The following is a 21395-nucleotide window of genomic DNA, read 5'->3' on the forward strand; positions in this document are numbered from 1 at the left end:
CCACTTGATTTGGAAGGCGGCGTTGGAGATGTGGTTGTTGTTGTTGTAGAGGTGCGACATGTGCAGCCGGTGGTGGTTGGGGAAGACGCTTTAGTAATTCAGTAAACTTGTTATCCAGCTTTGTCTCAAACGACTTCTCCACGGCATCTATCTTCTCCATAGCCTCTTCAAATCTGTTTAGCACATCTCCCACCTGGCCACTCATCATTTGCTGAAATTTATCATGCAACTCCTTGTTCGTCATGTTCGCCCAATCAGTCTCATCGGCTTGTGAACCTGCCATGGTTAGCAGCAATAGAAACACAAAAGAATATGATCCTGCAGACTACTAGAAGTGGTGGGATGGTGGTGTGTCACAAAACCTTCAAGCGAATCTCAAATTCTTACCATTTCTTACCCAGCAGCAGGTGGTGATCGGCAACCGTTGTAGTCAAAAACTCTCAAAGCTTGGATATAGCGATTACCAGGGAGAGTCAAACGCACGATGTAGACTTATGTGGAGCTGGGAAGGCTTATAATATGGTAGCAAAATGGTAAGCAATAATCAATTCAGAGATGCAAAGTTGAATAAACGCTCAACGACGGTACTGTGCTGGTCCTAGGCTAGATCGTGCTAGAGACGCGAGCCTAGAACACTAACAAAATCACGGCGCTGCACGTAAACAAGGGAAAAGCACACTCAGGAATTTTTTTTTTCGCTCTTTTTTTTTTTTTTTTTGCGCTCTTTTTTTTTTGCGCTCCTCCTTTTTTTTTTTGCGAAAAAATCACTATAATGGCGAGTGTCTCAAAACTCTTCCCAGGTCAAACTGACAGGATGGGCACAAAATTTTTTGACTATTTTTTTTTTCGGAAATCAGGGCAGCGACGACGAAAAAGTGCGACAAAAAATCACTATGATGGCGAGTGTCTCAAAACACTACCCGGGGTCTAAAAATAGGATAGGGAAAAAATATTTTTGGTTGCCGAAATTTTGGCCTAAAAACTGCCCGGGGGTCTCCAGACTTTTTTTTTTTCCGAGACCTACTCAGGCAAGGAAACACGAAACGGAAAATATAGGGATCTCTAAAACAAACCGACTATGAAAAGAACTCGGATTGGTGGTGGATATATGGCGGTAGTATATGGCAGCGGTGGTGGTATATGGATACGGATTCAAAGCGGTGGCGGATAAGCAATGGTGGTAGATGGCAAGGCGATGATGATGGTGCGGCGGCGGCGTGACAACTTATGACCAGAACTCGAAACTCTAAAAGACTAGACTCTAAGACCAGCAACTTGACACGACGATGCAACCGCAAATTCAACAAAGCAAAAACCCTAAAAAGATTATGCAAAGGCTCAGATTGGTTCGGATATGATGAACTAACCCTAATTTTTTTTTGTGGCTTTTTCGTGGACTGTAGGTATGAAGAACAGACTCGATCTAAACTACGAAAAACTGTAAAATCTCACCGAGCAACCTGGAAATCTGATACCACTTGATAGAGGCAAAGGTGTCCCGTCTTTCGATGAGATGATGAATATCGCTTTGATGGAAGTCGACTTTGACGATCCGACTACGAACGTGCGAGGACGTCGCGCCTTAGCAATCGCTAAACCAACTCCGAGAGGTTATCGACCACGCCGGAGCACGATCAACCTGACCTCGAGGGTCTGTTTCCTGCGAGCAAACGAAGAACAGGCAAGAAACTGAGATTGCAATCTGGATATTGCGAATATAAGATGAAAGCTTTATTGATCAAGGTGGGGTTCTGTGACGCCTTTGTCTGGTCGCTGAACACAAACGAAGTACGCGAAGTTGCAGCTATGGCGAACTTTTAATCTAAACAAAACCCAAAGTCTAAACGACGCCCTAAGGGCTGTATATATGGAGGAAGAGGGGGGGAATTTCGTGGCCCTTGAGGAAGGGGTCCGAAACCAACCCTATCTCTTGTTTCCCCACACATACGGACTCTAAAAACAGCCTATACTTATGTATTTCGAAATTACATGGGCCTGGCCCAATAATAAGGTGACGCAGCACCTAGAATAGCCTCTGGACGAAAGTTATGAAGTAGCATCTTGTATATTTCGTCCAAGGCTTCATGCACGCATTATGGTGGCTTCAACGTCCTGAAATCATCACTTGTAACTCCGTTCTTGTTCCCCATGCGCATGCCATCATCTCCATGCTTGTTCTTGCTCCAATGTTCATCCTTCTCAAAGCTAGGCCCTTCATTTGTAAGCAAAACAAATGTATCCAATTTAGGCAGCATCATATTCTCATGAACATTAGAATCATTAGCAAGAAACGAAAGTACCTGGTAATTTAATTGGCGTGCGCGAGCTCTAGTAATTGGTCCAGTATGTATAGCAGCAGGGACTGTGGGTGTAATAATTGTATTGATGTCCTCATCAGGAAAGAAAAAGACCTATGTCACAAATCCTCACCAGAGTGACGAAGGGGATACGGAGTAAAAAGAATTCCTACTCTCCGATATATAACTAGACTCAAGATAGTTTTTTTAGACTCGACAACGATAGCGGTTCGATCAATCAAGGGCGCACCTAAGGTTGATAAGCCTCTGATACCAACTTGTAGCGCCCAAGATGCGATTATATCCCAATCACGTGATGAATTCATGAATGGGGCACAACCGCATTTCGAGCGCATAGCAAGGTGGATATCATTACAACATACCATGTACTCAATAGATGAGAATACAAGATAAAGGCTTACACTCGCCAGAAGCTACAACATGAATACAACAGTTCATCAATACATAGCAATCATCATACAGAAGAGGAGATCCGACTACGAATGAAATCAAAAGAAAAAGAAGAATGAAATCCACCCTGCTAATCCTAGGCTCCCGACCCGGATCCTATCCCTTGATTGAAGAAGAAGCAAAAGAACTCCAAAATAAGGAAGCATTGCTCTCACGTCATAACATCGCATTACCTGTACCTGCAACTGTTGTTGTAGTAACCTGTGAGCCAGGACGACTCAGCAATCCCATTACCATGGGTATCAAGACTAGAAAACCTTAATGGGTATGGAATGAATAAGTGGTGAGGTTGCAGCAAGCACTAAGCATTGTATGGTGGCTAACTTATGCGTACAAGAGTAAGAAGAGTTACTACGCATAACGGTCGCAAACTAGTAATGACCAAGAAGTGATCCTGAACTACTTACAAGTCAAACATAACCCCACCATATTATCTTCCCGAACTTGCTCGAAAAGAGATAGTCATGGTTACGCACGCGGTTGGTGTATTTTATTTCGGATCTAGTGTCAAGTTCTCTACAACCGGATATTAAAAATTCTCATCTGCCACATAACCGCGGGCATGGCTTTCGAAAGTTTAAACCCTGCAGGGGTGTCCCAACTTAGTCCATCACAAACTCTCACAATCAACGGAGGAAAATCCTCCTCCCGGAACAACCCGATCAAGCTTGGAATCCCGGTTCACAAGTTCTTCGAAGAAAGGAAAACTATCCCAAGGAGATCTCCCGATGAGTCGGATCCGTGTCCAGAGCCGCATGCTCTCTATCTACGGACTCATTCGTCTATGCAAAGTGGACGATAGCCAAATACCTCGAGTTGCCCCGAGGCGGCACCGCCGATTGCTAGGTAGGTGGACCAACACTCATGTCGAGCACTGGCACGGGGTTATTGATTAAACCCTCGGGGTCCGGAAAGTCCCAATGCAAGTTTTCGTTGTTATTAGGCAAATGGTAAAACCAAAGTTGGATCTCCTCGGGAAAGCTTTACTTTAGGCGAAGAATCAAGCGGGGCCCATAAACCCTGACCGTGTTAGGAACGCAAAATAAAGGAACATAACACCGGTATGACGGAAACTAAGGCGGCAAGAGTGGAACAAAACACCAAGCAAAAGGCCAAGCCTTCCACCCTTTACCAAGTATATAGATGCTTTAATTAAATAAGAGATATTGTGATATCCTAAGATATCCATGTCCCAACATGGAACAAACTGCAACTGCACCTGCAACTAGCAACGCTATAAGGGGGTGTCAGATTCCGAGCTCCGCAGACCCTCGATAGATTCGAACTCTGGGGTGCGTGTGAAGAACTCAACCTCCCCATTCTGCCAACTCGTCGATCCCACGGCCTAGCTCGATGAACTAGAGGGAAACGAGACACAGCAGTTACCCAGGTTCGGGCCACCTTGCGGTGTAAAACCCTACTCCTGCTTTGTGGTGGATATGCCTCGAGGTGGGCTGAGGATGAACTAGTACAGTGGGAGAACAACCTCACGAGGTGTGTTCTTGTGCTCGCATGAGCTGGTGAGGGTGAGGATGGAATGGATCCGGATCCGGCCCGTCTCTACGGTGGTGGCTAGGCTCTACTTATATTGGCCTTGGTCCTCTTCCCAAATGAAGGCGGGAAGGGATCCCACAACGGCCAAATTCGAAGGGAGACAACTAGTACATCTTATCCTGACAAAAGGTGGTCTTCGTCTACAAAGCTTCAGGTCGTGACGCCGTGGTGGGTTCGGCGATGACCTCCGTCCTGCCGTCCTGGCAGTCTTGGTGTTGTAGCATGGAAATGGAAACCTTTGGTTGATTCCTTGGGACTCCGGGTCTGCGCTTGCCTCCTTAACACCGAAGAGGAAAACTGTTGTACTGCACCCGCTGGCGCCCGGCTGGCCTTGGTCGTCATGGCTCGCGTCATACGAACCTCATGAGGTGAGGGCTTGCATTGAAATCTCCGCTCCTCAGGAGCCAGCCTAAGGAGGCCGCTCCTTCTGGAGGTCTTGACGTCGTTCGCCTCGCGAGGCTTTGCCCCTTGCGAGGGTCCTGTCTTGCTGATGCTGAAGATGTGTCGTACCAAGCCGCTGATGGAGCCACGCCACAGGCCGCATGCAGGCAAGTCTGGGTACCCCGGTTCCCAGAACGCTGACAGTAGCCCCCAGGCCCAAGGTGCGCTCGAACTTGGCTTCGAGGCGAAGCCATGGCAAGGGTGAAGCGCTGCGGGCCCCAACCACCTGCGGACCTAGTCGACGCGTGGCGCTCGATGGGACGTGGGCGTCTCCGCTTCCTCACGCGGCCTCGGCAACCGTCCCGGGCTGACAAAAAGGCTGGCGCCTGCCGCTGAGCCTTCATTGCCTTCCCTTCGAATTGCTCCAAATACCCTTCCCTCCCTGCTCAGAGCGCCTCCAGATCTGCCGAATCCTTTCCCTGAGCTTGCCACCGATGGCCACTGACAAGGTGAAGTCATCGGCCCCTGCCGCGCGCTCGGCCTCCTGGTTCGGGCCGGCCCTGAGCGCGTCCACCGTTGCTGAGGAAAAGCACCTTGCTGCCATGCTGCCACTAATGGCAAGCAGTGGAAATGAGGGAGGAGAGACGATGCACCAGACTGGCTCCACCTAGCCGGAGACCTTGGGGGAAACCTTTTACCCCTTCTTTCTGCACAGCGTCTTCGCGGGGCTCGTCCCCCATTTCTCCAATTTCTTCTTCGCCATCCTCAACCATTACCTGATCCATGCCCTTCATCTTCATCCCTACTCCGTCCTCCTCCTGTCGATCTTCACATTCTACTGCGAGGCGTTTGTAGGGGTGATGCCCTCTGTCGCGCTTTTCCGCCACTTCTTCTACCTCTGAGTGGCGGCTCCCAGTGCACCGGGTGCGTCTGCTTCGTCTCGTCCCATGGTAGCAACGCGATCTCAATGGCCGGGAAGAAGTTGGAGGACTTCCAGCACAAGTGGATCTTCATGGACGCCAAGCGCTCCCACGCTCTGCTGGAGTTGCCGACCACCTTCCCAATGAAGCTGGACCGGTGGGCTCATGAGAAGCTCACCGACCCTCGGGTGGAGCGGCTGCTGGAGAAGCTGACAGGGGCCATGCTCATCAGGGAGTTCCCGGCGCAGTGCCTGACTCCATTCCAAGCGCACTCATGCCCTCTGTGGAGCTTCAAGGGCGCGGAAGACGACCTCCGGCTGCGCCCGGACGACTTGTCCGACGAGGAGCTGAGCACGGGCCATGCGCACCTTGACCGAGAAGGATCTGGGCGTCATCCCGGAAGCCCATCTCCCGCTATACTGCCGTGTCAACGGGGAGAAGGTATCCGCCGCTATGCCCATCTTCAACGAGCGGGGACTCGTGTCGCTGAAGCCTTCCCGACCCCCTGGCTCCCCGATGCCAGTGTCCTCCAGCGAGGACCCCGAAGAGGATGAGAGGGAGGACTCGGAGACGACCTTGGAGGACTGGCGCCACCCCACTGTAGAGGCTGAAGCTGGGAACCCCGAAGAAGGGCGGGATGATGTCGCTTCCTTGGGGCGGTGCCTCCGCCTTATTGCCGACTACCGCTGTGCGCTCGTCCGCTCCTTAGAGCGTGGCGAATCTTGTGCCACCGAAGCTCAGGGCCGCCGCGCTCCTAGCCAAGAGGAGGGCGTACGTCGCTGATGACGAGTAAGTGTTTTTACCTTGTTTCTGCTTCTCGTCTGTATTGTCGTGCTCACGACACCCTCCTCCTGGTGGCCAGGCTATAGCCGGTGCCGAAGAGGAAGAAGGAGGAAGCCAGGACCGCCGAGGCCAAGCGGCCTGCCGCCGCCACGGTGACCCTGGTGCGAAAGGAAGAGGCCGCCTCGCGTCCGGAGCTGGCCCTTCGAGGCTCAGAGGTCCAGCCTCAGGAGAAGGCTGCCCCTGTGGCCAAGCCAACTCCGAAGGCGCACACCTGCTGAGGCTCCGAGGGCTCCGGAGCCCCCTGCCATCCTTGGCGCTATAGCTTCGCCGGCCCAGGCGTAGGTGCCACCTGCTCCCCTAGCCATCGCGCTGGCGGGCCATGGCTCCTCCACAATGCCCAGTGCTCTGGAGGATGCCTCTGTGGCGCTGGACCGGCTCTAGGCTGACCTTCAGGGCGCCGACCGGCGCATGGCGGCAGGGCATCTGAGGCTAGTCTCGGGATGGCTCCAGGCCGACTCGTCCGTCAGGGCGGCCTGGGGCCAGGCCGAGGCCGCCGCCGAGGAGGACAGGAAGGTGGCCGGCGTAGCCGCGGCTGCCTGCGACGTGGCACTGAATGACACAGTGGCCGCCGAGAAACACTGCTGTGCGGCGGAGGCTGAGCTGAAAGCCCTCTGCGATGAGCAGGCCACCCGCGCCCGCCAGCTCGAGGAGCAGGAGGAGAAGCTAAAAGCTTGGGAGGCTGCGCTCGCCGACCGCGACGCCTTGCTGGAGCAAGCAGCCCAGGAATGGGCCACGGAGCGCCGTCGCCTGGAGAAGCTGAAGGAGGAGGTGGAGGCGGCCCAGTCGTCCCACGCCAAGCTCGTCTCCGATGACGAAATTTGGCTGGAGACCAGGGAGAAGCTCCTTGCCACGGCCGAGAAGGCGGCTGCCGTGGGGCGCGATACCTTTGTCTCCCTCGAGCCGAGGTCCCGCAAGGTGCTACAGAACCTCTACGGGGAAGGGTATGAGAAGCCCATGGCGACTCCGGAGGAAGGCCCCGTCGGGCTGCTCCCCAAGCTTGCCACGGCGCTCGAGGGCATCGTCGTCAGAGTGGGCCCCATGGTGGAGGGAGAGGCCCACGCGCCTTTTACCTCGGCCGCGACGCACATCTTAAGCCACCCCATCTTCGGGACCCCAGCTTCGACCTTGGCGCGCTGCTCGAACCTGTGGATCCTGAGCTCCACGACACTGGTGCCAAGGCCGTGGAGGAACAGGTGGAGGCCCTGTTGCGGAAGTTCCTCTGCGTCAACCCCGCGACCATGGCTGACGGCAAGGACGGTGGCTACGTTGTCGATGGCGGGCCTCCCCAGGCGGGCGATGGCAGTGCCCAAGGCTGAGGAAGAGGCTCGACGGCAGCGCTTCCCCTTGTTTTAGTCCTGCAACATTTATCGTGCCTCGCGGAGGCGTAAGAACTTTATGCTTTGAGCTTTAAGAGACAGTACATTTTGTAATGATTTGCTAGGGTTCTGCGATTTCCTTTCTGTTTGCTTTAATGTTCTGCGTCGGCAGGGCCCAGCCCCGCGCATACCTCAGCCGCCATTGGGTCATCCGGATCACCAGGACGAGACCAAGGGGTGAGGGGCTACCTGACCAGTTAGGGTCCTGAGTCGCGATGCTTAGGAGTCCCCCTTGACGTACGAACAACCCTCAGGAAGGAGATGCGGGAGTAGGCCTTAGCGTTCTGCGTCGGCAGGGCACGGCCCCACGCATACCTTAACCGCCATTGGGGCGTCCGGATCACCAGGACGAGACCAAGGGGTGAGGGGCTACGTGACCAGTTAGGCCCCTGGGTCGCGATGCCTTGGGGTCCCCCTTGACGTACGAACAAACCTCCATACCCTTCCTCGCCGAGCTCTCGCTCGGGAGGGGCGCGCGAAGACCAGGTCCGAGGGACCTAGCGAGGTGGCGTACACCAGGCGTGACCTGAGCGTAACCCCCGTGCCTAGCCCCCTCGCGCAACTCTCTTGAGGGAAAAGCGGCGCGGTGAGGCTGAGTAGCGAGCCTAGTGGCTCTCCTGAGGTTACTGTAGTCGTGAGGCTGCCCTCAGTTGTTTATTCACCAGCGCGGAGCATGGTGCTTCCGCTCTTGCACAGGAATAGCCACTCCTGGACCGTGTCATGCGCCAGCACAGAGAATGGGGCTTCCACTGGTACGTGGGTGGGAGCTCCCTCTGAGGGGAGACTCCGGGGCATGTACAGCCCTGCCCTGACACGTGGATTGCACGGTAGGGCTGGAGGATGTGTGTATGGGCACTCGTGAGCCTGCGCAGGATAGACAAGGCCCTACCTCAAGGCGGGTTGCGCCTGAATTTGATTTAGAACACTTGTGATAGCCCTGCGAGATGGTTAGGCAGCCTGCGCCGAGTGAATCTCCTGAGGTTATCGCATGAGAAGGCCAAACACCAGCGACCCCAGGAGGTGATGTGAACTAGGCCGGCCCGCCAGACAGAGCTCAACTGTTGGCTTTGTCGACACTGCAGGGACGGACCCGAGCACAGACGTCGTGCCCAGTCTTCTCATGCGAAAGTCCTGAAGAAAGACAACCAGCGGGGGGCTACCGCGGGGGCGAGGCACTAGGTCGCGCGCCCTCACTCATGCGCCCGCGATTAGCTCATGCAAGAACAAGGCACCAAGGACCATGGCAGGTGACATGCATGGGAGCTGGCCCGCGAGCCAGAGCTCAGCCACTTGGGTTCAGCGATGCTACAGGGACGGACCCGAGCACAGACGCTGTGCCAGTCCTTAATCATGAGGCGGTCGTGGGTGGGTTTGCAAGGGCGTACGACGTTCATGGAGACGAAGCACCGGACAGACAGGTGATAATCATAAATAAACTCATGGAAGAGATAAAGCCAGTTCTGATAGATGCAAAGAACAATACATGCCGCAGGGACGGACCCACACGGCTTGGGGATAATGCAGCCCGAGGGGCGCCCCCAACTGAACAAACCAAAAAATGTCACCTGGCACCATTGCTGAAGAAGTGTTGAAGTAGCTGAAGACGCATGCTGCAAAAGTCGCTCCTCGTGAGTCGTCCGGGTCCTGAGCCTCGCGAGGCTCCCGGGGTCCGAGAGGCTCGCGGAGGTACGCTACCTCCTCCATCTGGATCGCCCTGCGCCTGGCATCGCGAGCCTCCAGGACGGCCCTCATGTGGAGCTGGAATGTAGCAGCCGCGTTCGGCATGTCGAAAGGCATGCGAACGTAGCTGTGAGGGGAGCCCTCGCACCGGCCAGCATGGGACGGCCAGAAGAGCTCATGAGATGCGGCTCTATTGAGCCCTAGGATGTTGACGTAGATGCGCAGCTCGCTGCCCTTGTTAGGGGCAGCAGCTGCGCTGGGGGGCGTGCGACGCCGCTTGCCACGCATAGCTTGCGCCTCCTTCAGCTCCTTGATCGCCTTGGTGATGAACTCGTGAGCACCTGGCGCCTCGCGCCTTGTGCCCTCCTCGCGGAAGCGCGCGTTGAAGCACGCCTCCACATGGTGCCCCATCGCCTCCCTCGTGACGTTGGCCAGGTCTGAGGCCCTTCAGAGGAGAGCCCCTGAGCCCAGCCTGAGAGGGGCGCTGGGCGCGCCTTCCTATGTGAGAGGGGAAGGCTCCCCGCCAGTGGACGCAGGTCCTGAGGCAGGGCCACCGGATGCTCCATCCTCCAGAGGTCCGAGGCGGAGCAGCTGTTTCTTCTTGGGGACGGCCTTAGGAGGCTAGACAGCGCCCTCGTCGTCTGGGTCCTAGAGAGCCGCAGCCTGGTAGGCGCGTCAAGAGAGCACACCACGTCCTTCTCGTCGCAGGCGACTGTGATGACGCCGCAGCTCCTGGGCATCTTGACGACATTGTAGCAGTGGTGAGTCACAGCCTTGAACTTGGCCAGGGCGGATACCCGAGGATGGCATTGTACGGGAGGCGAATGTGGGCGACGTCGAAGTCGATGAGCTCAGTGTGGTACTTGTCCCGCTCGTCGAACATGACAGGGAGGCGGATCTGCCCTATTGGGGTGGTGGAGCCGTCGGTCACTCCTGAGAAAGGCTTGGTAGGCTGAAGCTGGTCGTACGACACCTGGAGCCTGCCGAACGTCTCGATGGAGGGAACATTGAGCCCCGCGCCGCCATCGATGAGTGTCTTGGTGACGACGACATTGCTGATGGTAGGCGAGCAGAGCATCAGGAGGGCGCCGGCAGTGGCCGCACACTTGAGCTGGTCAGAAGAGTCGAAAGTGTTGGCGTACTTGGACCACCTGAGTAGACGCATCGCCTCGAGCTTGGGAAGGGCCACGTTCACCTCGCGAGCAAACTTCTTGAAGATGCGATGGGAGGCAGGGCCTGAGCGCCACCTAGGAAGCAAGCGATGGCACGAGGCTCTTGGAAGCCCCCAACCCCATCATCTTGGTGGTGGTCCTCATTCCTTCTTGGTGGTGGCGGTAGCCGAGGAAGGCCGGCGTTGCCCTAAGGACGGTCCTCACGAGGCTGTTCCCTCCAGAGGCGACCTTCCTCATCTCTCGCACATTTGGTTGCCATGTTGAAGATCTCTAGAGCCGTGCACAGGTCCTCGTGTATGGCGAGCTCCTCCTTCATCTTGACGTCCCGGATGCCATCAGTGAACGCCGAAATGATGGCCTCGTCCGACACCTTGGGAATTTTGAGGCGAACGATGTTAAAGCGATGGATGTATTTTTGCAAGGTCTCCCCTGGTTGCTGCTTGATGCGCCGCAGGTCACCCATGGGCGGCGGGCGGTCGCGAGTGCCCTCGAAGTTGGTGACGAAACACTCTCGCATCTCATCCCAGGAGGATATCGATCTCGCGGGGAGGTTCAGGAGCCACGAGTGTGCGCCATCCTTGAGGGCCATGGGAAACCAGTTCACCATGACTTTCTCATCATCGTTGGCCACCTCGATGCTCAACTCGTAGAGCTGCAGGAAATCGGCGGGGTCGGGGGTGCCGTCGTAGCATGGAGGCAGGTCGGGCTTGAACTTCCCTGGCCAGACGATGCGTCATAGCTCCGGGGTGAACGCACGACATCCTGTCGTGGTCACAGGAGCCCGCCGTGCAGGTGGAGCCTGATCATAACGCTCGCGCAATACCACTTCGGGCAGCACGCGGTCTTGACGTGGTGGTGCTAGGAGCGCACGCGCCTCTCCTTGAGGTCGCTGCACCACCTGGCAGCTTTCCTCCTCAGGTGTCGGCGCCCAGCGCGGCGGGTCACGCCGTGGAGCCTCGCGCCATGGCTCGGTGACAACGTCTTGCCTGGGAGGTGGAGGAGGCGCACCGTGGGCCACGTCACCCGCAAGAGGCGGTGATGAGGACATCAATACAATTGTTACACCCACAACCCCTACTACTATACATACTGGACCGATTACTAGAGCTCGCGCACGCCAATTAAATTACAAGGTACTTTCGTTTCTTGGTAATGATTCTAATGTTCATGAGAATATGATGCTGCCTAAATTGGATACATTTGTTTTGCTTACAAATGAAGGGCCTAGCTTGGAGAAGGATGAACATTGGAGCAAGAACAAGCATGGAGTTGATGGCATGCGCAAGGGAGACAAGAACAGAGTTTCAAGTGATGATTTCAGGACTTTGAAGCCACCATAATGAGTGCATGAAGCCTTGGACGAAATATACAAGATGCCACTTCATAATTTTCGTCCAGCGGCTATTCTAGGTACTGCGTCACCTTATTTTTGGGCCAGGCCCATGTAATTTCGAAATACTTCAATATAGGCTGTTGTTAGAGTCCGTATGTGTGGGAAACAAGAGTTAGGGTGGGTTTCGGACCCCTCCTCCAAGGGCCACGAAATTCCCCCCCTCTTCCTCCATATATACAGCCCCTAGGGCATCGTTTAGACTTTGGGTTTTGTTTAGATTAAAAGTTTGCCATAGCTGCAACTTCGCGTACTTCGTTTGTGTTCAATGACCAGACAAAGGCGTCACAGAACCCCACCTTCATTAATAAAGCTTTCCTCTTTTATTCGCAATATCCAGATTGCAATCTTAGTTTCTTGCTTGTTCTTCGTTTGCTCGCAGGAAATAGACCCTCGTGGTCAGGTTGATCGTGCTCCGGCGTGGTCAATAACCCCTCGGAAGTTGGTTTAGCGATTGCTAAGGCGCGACGTCTTCGCACGTTCATAGTCGGATCGTCAAAGTCGACTCCCACAGAAAACGATTGCTATCTCATCGAAACATCGGGACACCTTTGCCTCTATCAAGTGGTATCAGATTTCCAGGTTGCTCGGTGAGATTTTACATTTTTTCGTAGTTTAGATCAAGTCTGTTCTTCATACCTATAGTCCACGAAAAAGCCAAAAAAATATATTAGGGTTAGTTCATCTTATCCGAACCAATCTGAGCCTTTGCATAATCTTTTCTGTATTTGCTTTGTTGAATTTGCGGTTGCATTGTCGTGTCAAGTTGCTGGTCCTAGCGTCTAGTACTTTAGAGTTTCGAGTTCTGTTCACAAGTTGTCACGCCGCCGCCGCACCATCGTCATCACCGCTGCCATATACCACCATTGTCATCACCGTTGCCATATACCACCATCATCATCACCGCTGCCATATACCACCATCGTCATCACCGCTGCCATATACCACCATCGTCATCGCCGCTACCATATACCACATATCCACCGCCATCACGCTAATCCGAGTCCACCTCCATCACAGATTCGCCACCAGTCCGTGTTCCATCGCCCTGCAAATATCCGCCACCAGTCCGAGTTTCCACCAGATTCATCTCCGCCACCAGTCCTAGTCCGAGTCCAGTAATTATTGCTTTGTTCTCGATTTCCAAATCACGCGATACTCCAAGTCGTGACAGAATAGGACTCCCCAACTTTCGAGCCATCCGCAGAAGAAAAATAGTTCCAGTTAAAAAAAAACTAAGTCTGGAAAATTCTGGCTAGGCAGTTTTTGGGACATTTGTAGACTTTTTCAGAAAAAAATTGTTGCGGAGGAAAAAAAGTGCAAAAAAAGAGAAAAAAGAAAAAAAATCAGAGTGTGCTCCTCCCTTGTTTACGTGCAGCGTCGTGATTTTGTTAGTGTTCTAGGCTCGTGTCTCTAGTACGGTCTAGCCTAGGACCAGCACAGTAGCGTCGTTGAGCATTTATTCAACTTTGCATCTCTGAATTGATTATTGCTGACCCTTTTTGCTACCATATTATAAGCCTTCCCAGCTCCACATACATCTACATCGTGCGTTTGACTCTCCCTGGTAATCGCTCTATCCAAGCTTTGAGAGTTTTGACTACATCGGTTGCCGATCACCGCCTGCTGCTGGGTAAGAACTGGTAAGAATTTGAGATTTGCTTGACGGATTTGTGACACCCACCACCACCACTTGTTAGTAGTCTATAGGATCATATTCTTGTGTGTTTCTATTGCTGCTAACGATGCCAGGATCACAAGCCGACGAGATTGACTGGGAGAACTTAACGAACAAGGAGCTTCATGATAAGTTTCAGCAAATGATGACTCAACAGGTGCAAGATGTGCTGAACAATTTTGAAGAGGCCATGGAGAAGATCACTGGCCTTGAGAAGACGTTCGAAACAAAGCTCGATAACAGATTAAAGAACTGCTTGCGCGTCTTCCACCACCGGCCGCACCTGCCGCACCTCTGCAACAACAACAACAACAACAACAACGACGACGATGACGACGACGACGACGACTACCTCCACATCGAGAAACAGCCCTCCGCCGAGCGAGTCGTGTCCCTCTTTAGCCTGGCCAAACTGCTAGTGCTGCTATTGATACTTCTGTGGCTCCTGCTGCTTATGTGGAGGAGGATGATTATGCGGGAGATTACGAGGATGAGGTTGATCAAAATCAGAACTACGTGCAACCACCAGCACCACAACCACCAGGTCGTCCACATGCAAATAATGGCAATGTTAGGGCTCCCCCTCAGGTACGAGATCATGACCATCTCCCTGAATTGTAATTGAATATTCCACCATTTGAGGGTAGATATGTTCCTGATATATATCTTACTTGGGAGTTAGAAACTGAACAACGATTTACATGTTTACAATATCCTGAGGAGAGACGTGTTCCTGCTGCTGTTTGTGCTTTCACTAGCTTTGCATGTGTTTGGTGGTCTAAACGTTGTAGATTATATCCTGTTCCAGCTACTTGGGCTGCTTTGAAAACTGCTATGCGTACTCGTTGGGTTCCACCATATTATCAACGTGAATTACTTCAAAAATTGCAGCGCTTAAGACAAGGAAAAAATTCTGTAGAAGAATATTATCAGGAATTACAAACTTGCTTGATTAGATGTGGTATTGTTGAGGAGAATGAAGCTATGCTTGCACGTTTTATGGGTGGATTAAATAGAGTGATTCAGACCATTCTTACAAACTGGCTTGATAAGATGTGGTATTGTTGAGGAGAATGAAGCTATGCTTGCACGTTTTATGGGTGGATTAAATAGAGAGATTCAGACCATACTAGAGTATAAGGATTATAATAATATCACTCGTTTATTCCATCTTGCTTGTAAAGCTGAACGTGAAGTGCAGGATCGACAGGCATTGGCGCAAACTAACTTTTCTGCAGGTCAACCTTCATCATGGACACCACGTGCATCATCTACTTCCACTGCACCATCACCTCCTTCAGGTGCCACCTCCAACCGTGATACAAGAAAGCAGGCACAACCACCACTATCTGCCAAGAGCACACCTGCCGGGCCTGCACAGAGCTCTTCTTCTTCCATGGCGTCAACAGGGCACACAAGTGATATTATTTGTCGTCGTTGTAAGGGAAGAGGACATTTTGCGAGAGATTGCAAATCTCAGCGTGTGATGATTGCTACTGAGGATGGTGGGTATGAGTCCGCTAGTGACTATGATGAGGAGACTTTGGCTCTTATTATACATGAAGAACACGGTGGAGATGATTCTGATCATGAGACGCAATACATGGCTGCTGAAGATGCTGACAGGTATGAATGCTTAGTTGCTCAACGTGTTTTGAGTGTGCAGGTTACACAAGCTGAGCAAAATCAGAGGCATAATTTGTTCCATACAAAGGGAGTTGTGAAGGAACGTTTTATTCGCGTCATCATAGATGGAGGGAGCTGCAACAACTTGGCTAGCATGGAGATGGTGGAGAAGCTATCTCTCACCACAAGACCACATCCACATCCTTACTACATCCAATGGTTCAACAACAGCGGCAAGGTTAAGGTAACACGTACTGTTCGGGTGCATTTTAGTATCTCTACATATGCTGATTATGTTGATTGTGATGTGGTACCTATGCAAGCATGTTCCTTATTACTTTGTAGACCATGGCAATTTGATAAAAATTCTGTACACCAAGGTAGAAACAATCAGTATACTCTTGTTCATAAGGATACAAATATTACTTTGCTTCCTATGACTCCTGATTCCATTTTGAAAGATGATATTCATAGAGCTAATAAAGCAAAACAGGAGAAAAATAAGAGTGAAAATCAGATTGTGGCAAAAGAATTTGAGCAACAAATGAAGCCTAATAATAAACCATCTAGTGTTGCTTCTGAAATTAAATTGAAAAGTGCATGTTTACTTGCCACCAAATCTGATATTGATGAACTAGTTTTTAGCAAATCTATTTGCTATGCTTTTGTGTGCAAAGAGACATTATTTTCATTCGAGGACGTGCCTTCCTCTTTGCCCCCTGCAGTCACTAACATTTTGCAGGAGTTCGCTGACGTCTTCCCACAAGACGTGCCACCGGGATTACCACCTATTCAAGGGATTGAGCATCAAATTGACTTAATTCCCGGTGCATCGCTACCCAACCGTGCACCATACCGTACCAATCCAGAGGATACGAAGGAGATTATGCGTCAAGTACAGGAGCTGCTCGACAAAGGTTATATTCGCGAATCCCATAGTCCTTGTGCTGTTCCTATTATTCTAGTGCCGAAAAAGGATGGTACATTGCGTATGTGTGTTGATTGTAGAGGCATTAATAATATTACTATTCCTTAACGTCATCCTATTCCTAGGCTAGATGATATGCTTGATGAATTGAGTGGCTCTATAATATTCTCCAAAGTTGATTTGCGTAGTGGATACCATCAAATTCGTATGAAATTGGGAGATGAATGGAAAACAGCTTTTAAAACTAAGTTTGGTTTATATGAGTGGTTAGTCATGCCTTTTGGGTTAACTAATGCACCTAGTACTTTCATGAGACTAATGAACGAAGTTTTACGTGCTTTCATTGGACGATTTGTGGTAGTCTATTTTGATGATATACTGATTTATAGCAAATCTTTGGAAGAACATTTGGAACATTTACGTGTTGTTTTTATTGCTCTACGTGATGCACGTTTGTTTGGCAACCTTGGGAAGTGCACCTTTTGCACCGATCGAGTATCTTTTATTGGCTATGTTGTTACTCCACAGGGAATTGAAGTTGATAAAGCCAAGATTGAAGCTATTGAGAGTTGGCCGCAGCCCAAAACGGTCACACAAGTGAGCAGTTTTCTTGGACTCGCTGGTTTCTATAGGCGTTTTGTGCGAGATTTTAGCACCATAGCTGCACCTCTCAATGAGCTTACAAAGAAGGATGTTCCTTTTGTTTGGGGTATCGCATAGGAAGAAGCCTTCATGATATTGAAAGATAAGTTGACACATGCTCCTTTACTCCATCTTCCTGATTTTAATAAGACTTTTGAGCTTGAATGTGATGCTAGTGGAATTGGATTAGGAGGTGTGCTATTACAAGATGGCAAACCTATTGCATACTTTTCTGAAAAATTGAGTGGGCCTAGTCTGAACTATTCTACTTATGATAAAGAATTATATGCTCTTGTTGGTGATAGAGGCAAAGGTGTCCCGATCTTTCGATGAGATGATAACTATCGATTTGGTGGAGACGACTTTGACGATCCGACTACAAACATGCACGACGTTGCGCCTTATCAATCGCTAAACCAATCTCCTGAGGTTACTGACGATGCCGGAAGCACGATCAGCCTGACCACGAAGGTCTATTCCTGCAAGCAATCGAAGAACGAGCAAGAATATGATAATGCAATCTGAATATTGCGAATATATATGAAGTATTGATAGTGGTGGGAATCCGTAAGCGGTCTTGGTCTGGTCGTTGGACACAAACGAAGGACACGAAGTTGCAATGGCTAACTTTTAACTAAACAAATTCCCAGGAAAAAGCTACTAGATGGATCTACTTATATAGGAACAAGGGGTGGCGGCCAAGGAGGTGGGAGGACGTCCCAAGGCAGCCTAAAACCAACCCTAGGTCGTACAAGGCACATGGGCCCAAGTGGAGGTGATGCAACACCTTTGGACTTGTAGTTTGACTCGGATTCTGGTGCAACGTCAGATTGTTTCGACCATAACTCAATGCTCCGGACGAATTTAAAGGTGAATCCAATTGTGTTGGAAAGAGCACGAAATCTAGTTTCCAACAAAAAAAGAATCACCCAATTCGGAGTCCGTATGAAAAAGTTGTTGGCGTTTTGAGTCAGGTATGTCTGTGCAGTCCGAATCTGAATCCAGAACGTGAGAGACTTGGACTCTATCTTCTCTTGGCCCAAAAGTGACGTGAGAGGACTTTTTGAACAGAACCTGAACTTCTCCTTTTGCCTTATCTTCATATGTGGATTGTACAAATGTCCCATACACCTGCAATTAGACAAAACACAAAAGTGTGTGAAGTATTTTTGTTCTGGATAACATAAATAGATTATTGAATAGTTTGCACTAGAAATCACCTGACAAATATGCATGTATGCAATATTTTTGGTCGTATCCAAGGTAGTCATGTCCTCATCAGTTGGTACCTTAGAAACATGGCAACATTATTTGTGACTGATGAGGACATGACTACCTTGGATACGACCAAAAATATTGCATACATGCATATTTGTCAGGTGATTTCTAGTGCAAACTATTCAATAATCTATTTATGTTATCCAGAACAAAAATACTTCACACACTTTTGTGTTTTGTCTAATTGCAGGTGTATGGGACATTTGTACAATCCACATATGAAGATAAGGCAAAAGGAGAAGTTTAGGTTCTGTTCAAAAAGTCCTCTCACGTCACTTTTGGGCCAAGAGAAGATAGAGTCCAAGTCTCTCACGTTCTGGATTCAGATTCGGACTGCACAGACATACCTGACTCAAAACGCCAACAACGTTTTCATACGGACTCCGAATTGGGTGATTCTTTTTTTGTTGGAAACTAGATTTCGTGCTCTTTCCAACCCAATTGGATTCACCTTTAAATTCGTCCGGAGCATTGAGTTATGGTCGAAACAATCTGACGTTGCACCAGAATCTGAGTCAAACTACAAGTCCAAAGGTGTTGCATCACCTCCACTTGGGCCCATGAGCCTTGTACGACCTAGGGTTGGTTTTAGGCTGCCTTGGGATGTCCTCCCACCTCCTTGGCCGCCACCCCTTGTTCCTATATAAGTAGATCCATCTAGTAGCTTTTTCCTTGGGATTTGTTTAGTTAAAAGTTAGCCATTGCAACTTCGTGTACTTCGTTTGTGTCCAACGACCAGACCAAGACCGCTTACGGATCCCCACCACTATCAATACTTCATATATATTCGCAATATTCAGATTGCATTATCATATTCTTGCTCGTTCTTCGATTGCTTGCAGGAATAGACCTTCGTGGTCAAGCTGATCGTGCTTCCGGCATCGTCAGTAACCTCAGGAGATTGGTTTAGCGATTGATAAGGCGCAACGTCGTGCACGTTTGTAGTCGGATCGTCAAAGTCGTCTCCACCAAATCGATAGTTATCATCTCATCGAAAGATCGGGACACCCTCGCCTCTATCAAGTGGTATCAGTTTTCAGGTTGCTCGGTGAGAATTTCCAGTTTCCCCTAGATTAGATTTATTTTCTTACCTATTGTCCAAGAAAAAGCCACAAAAAAGTTAGATCTATTCATCCTTTTGTCCAAGCCAGTCTGAGCCTTTGCAATTTTCTATTCATTGTTTGCATTATTGAATTATCGGTTGCATCGTCGTGTCGAGTTGCTGGTCTTAGTGTCTAGTTCCTTTAGAGTTTCGAGTTCTGTTCACATTAGTCACGTCGCCGCTGCATCGTTATCCCTTCTGCTGTCCACCACACCATCCATCAAATTCCACCATGTGCTACCCATAGTTCATTGTCACAATCATAGTTGAGGTCGTTCACATCTTCGTTTGATCCAATCTGCATCTTATCTAGTTTGTCTTGGAAAGAGGGAGAGAAAAAAAAGATAGAGAAAAAAAAAGAGAGAAAAAAAAGAAAAAGAAGTCAGAAAAAAAAGAGAAAGAAAAAAGTGTGAGGAAAAAAAAAGAGAGAAGAAAAAAAACAAAATTCGGATCTATCTAGACTCAATCTCGTAGTTGAATTCGGATTGGAATCTGTTTTGTGCACTGTTTAGTAAAACAGGCATACCTTCCTCATACGAAGTCCGTTTTGACTCTGCGAGTACTCAAATGAAAGCTAGCGACGAGCCGCATCTAAATAGTTGCAGAGACTAGTTCAATATTTGACACCTCAAAATCATCTCCTAAATAGGTCTTTTTGCCCTCCGAAGTTCGCGGACACAGCTTATTCCAGTTTTTCAAGCCAGTTTCAGAATTCTTTCACTCCTCATATCAACTCGGAATTGAGTGATTCTTTTTGCATTGGAAAGCTTGAGTTAGTAGAATTCTTTGAAAAAAATTATCAGAAAATTGGCACAAACTTTTCAAGAGGAATGTTGGAGAGAGTTGTTGTATATCCTGCTTGGCAGTTGTTTTTCATCATTATCTTTACTGCCGTTGTGATCTTCACTTATATCTTGCTGTCCAGAGCTACTTAGTATCCTTCATTGATGCTAGTTGTGCTACACCGTGACCTCATTAGTGTTCTAGGCTCGCGTCTCTAGTCCGGTCTAGCCTAGGACCAGCACAGTACCGTCGTTGAGCGTTTATTCAACATTGCATCTCTGAATTGATTATTGCTAATATTTTGCTACCATATATAGCCAACCTAGCTCCACATATTTCTACACCGTGTATACGTACGTTCCCCTGGCAATCGCTTTACTCAATCTTTGGAGTTATTTGACACCGCTGGTTGCCTGTCACCACCTGCTGCTTGGTAAGAACTTGTAAGATATTGATATTTGCTTTACTGTGAGCGCTTTACCACCACATCCTAGTAGTTCATAGGAACATTATTCTTGAATTTTGTTTCTTGTTTCTACTAATCATGACAGGATCTAGAGTCAATTCATGGGGTTTGTCGATCGTGGGAGATGTGCCATCACCTATGCAAATACCACAACCGTCACGAGAGGTGCACAAACATCCAAATGCACATGATCAGGTTAATATTTCTATACCACCATTTAATGGCCGTTTTAGACCTGCTTTATATATTGAATGGGAGTTTGACCTAAATAATATATTTGCTTCCAATAATTTTGATGTACGTAAAAAAGTTAAGGTTGCGGTTGGTTCTTTCACTGGTTATGCTGTAGTTTGGTGGAGTGAATATTGTCGGTTACACCCTAATGATATACCTACTACTTGGGATGATTTGAAACTTGCCATGCGACATACATTCGTTCCCGCTTATTATACTCGTGACATGATTACAAAGTTGCAACATTTAAAACAAGGTAGTGACACCGTAACGAAATATTATGATACTTTACAAACTACCTTGCTGCATTCCTCTTTAGAAGAAAGTGAAGAAGATTTTATGGATAGATTTTGGGGAGGATTAAATCGTGACATTCAGGAGATACTAATACATGAAGAGTGTTATCCTATGGACCATTTGTTTCATCTTGCTTGCAAAGCTGAACAGGAAATAAAGCGACGTGTTGCGCACAAGGAGAACAAGCGCGAGATGCACATTCCAAGAGTTGATACGGTTGTCCCTTCAACTACTAAGCATACTATGACAACCACATCCGTTGTTGCGAGGACTACAT

Source organism: Aegilops tauschii, chromosome 2, assembly GCF_002575655.3.
Source record: "Aegilops tauschii subsp. strangulata cultivar AL8/78 chromosome 2, Aet v6.0, whole genome shotgun sequence".
Classification (NCBI taxonomy): domain Eukaryota; kingdom Viridiplantae; phylum Streptophyta; class Magnoliopsida; order Poales; family Poaceae; genus Aegilops; species Aegilops tauschii.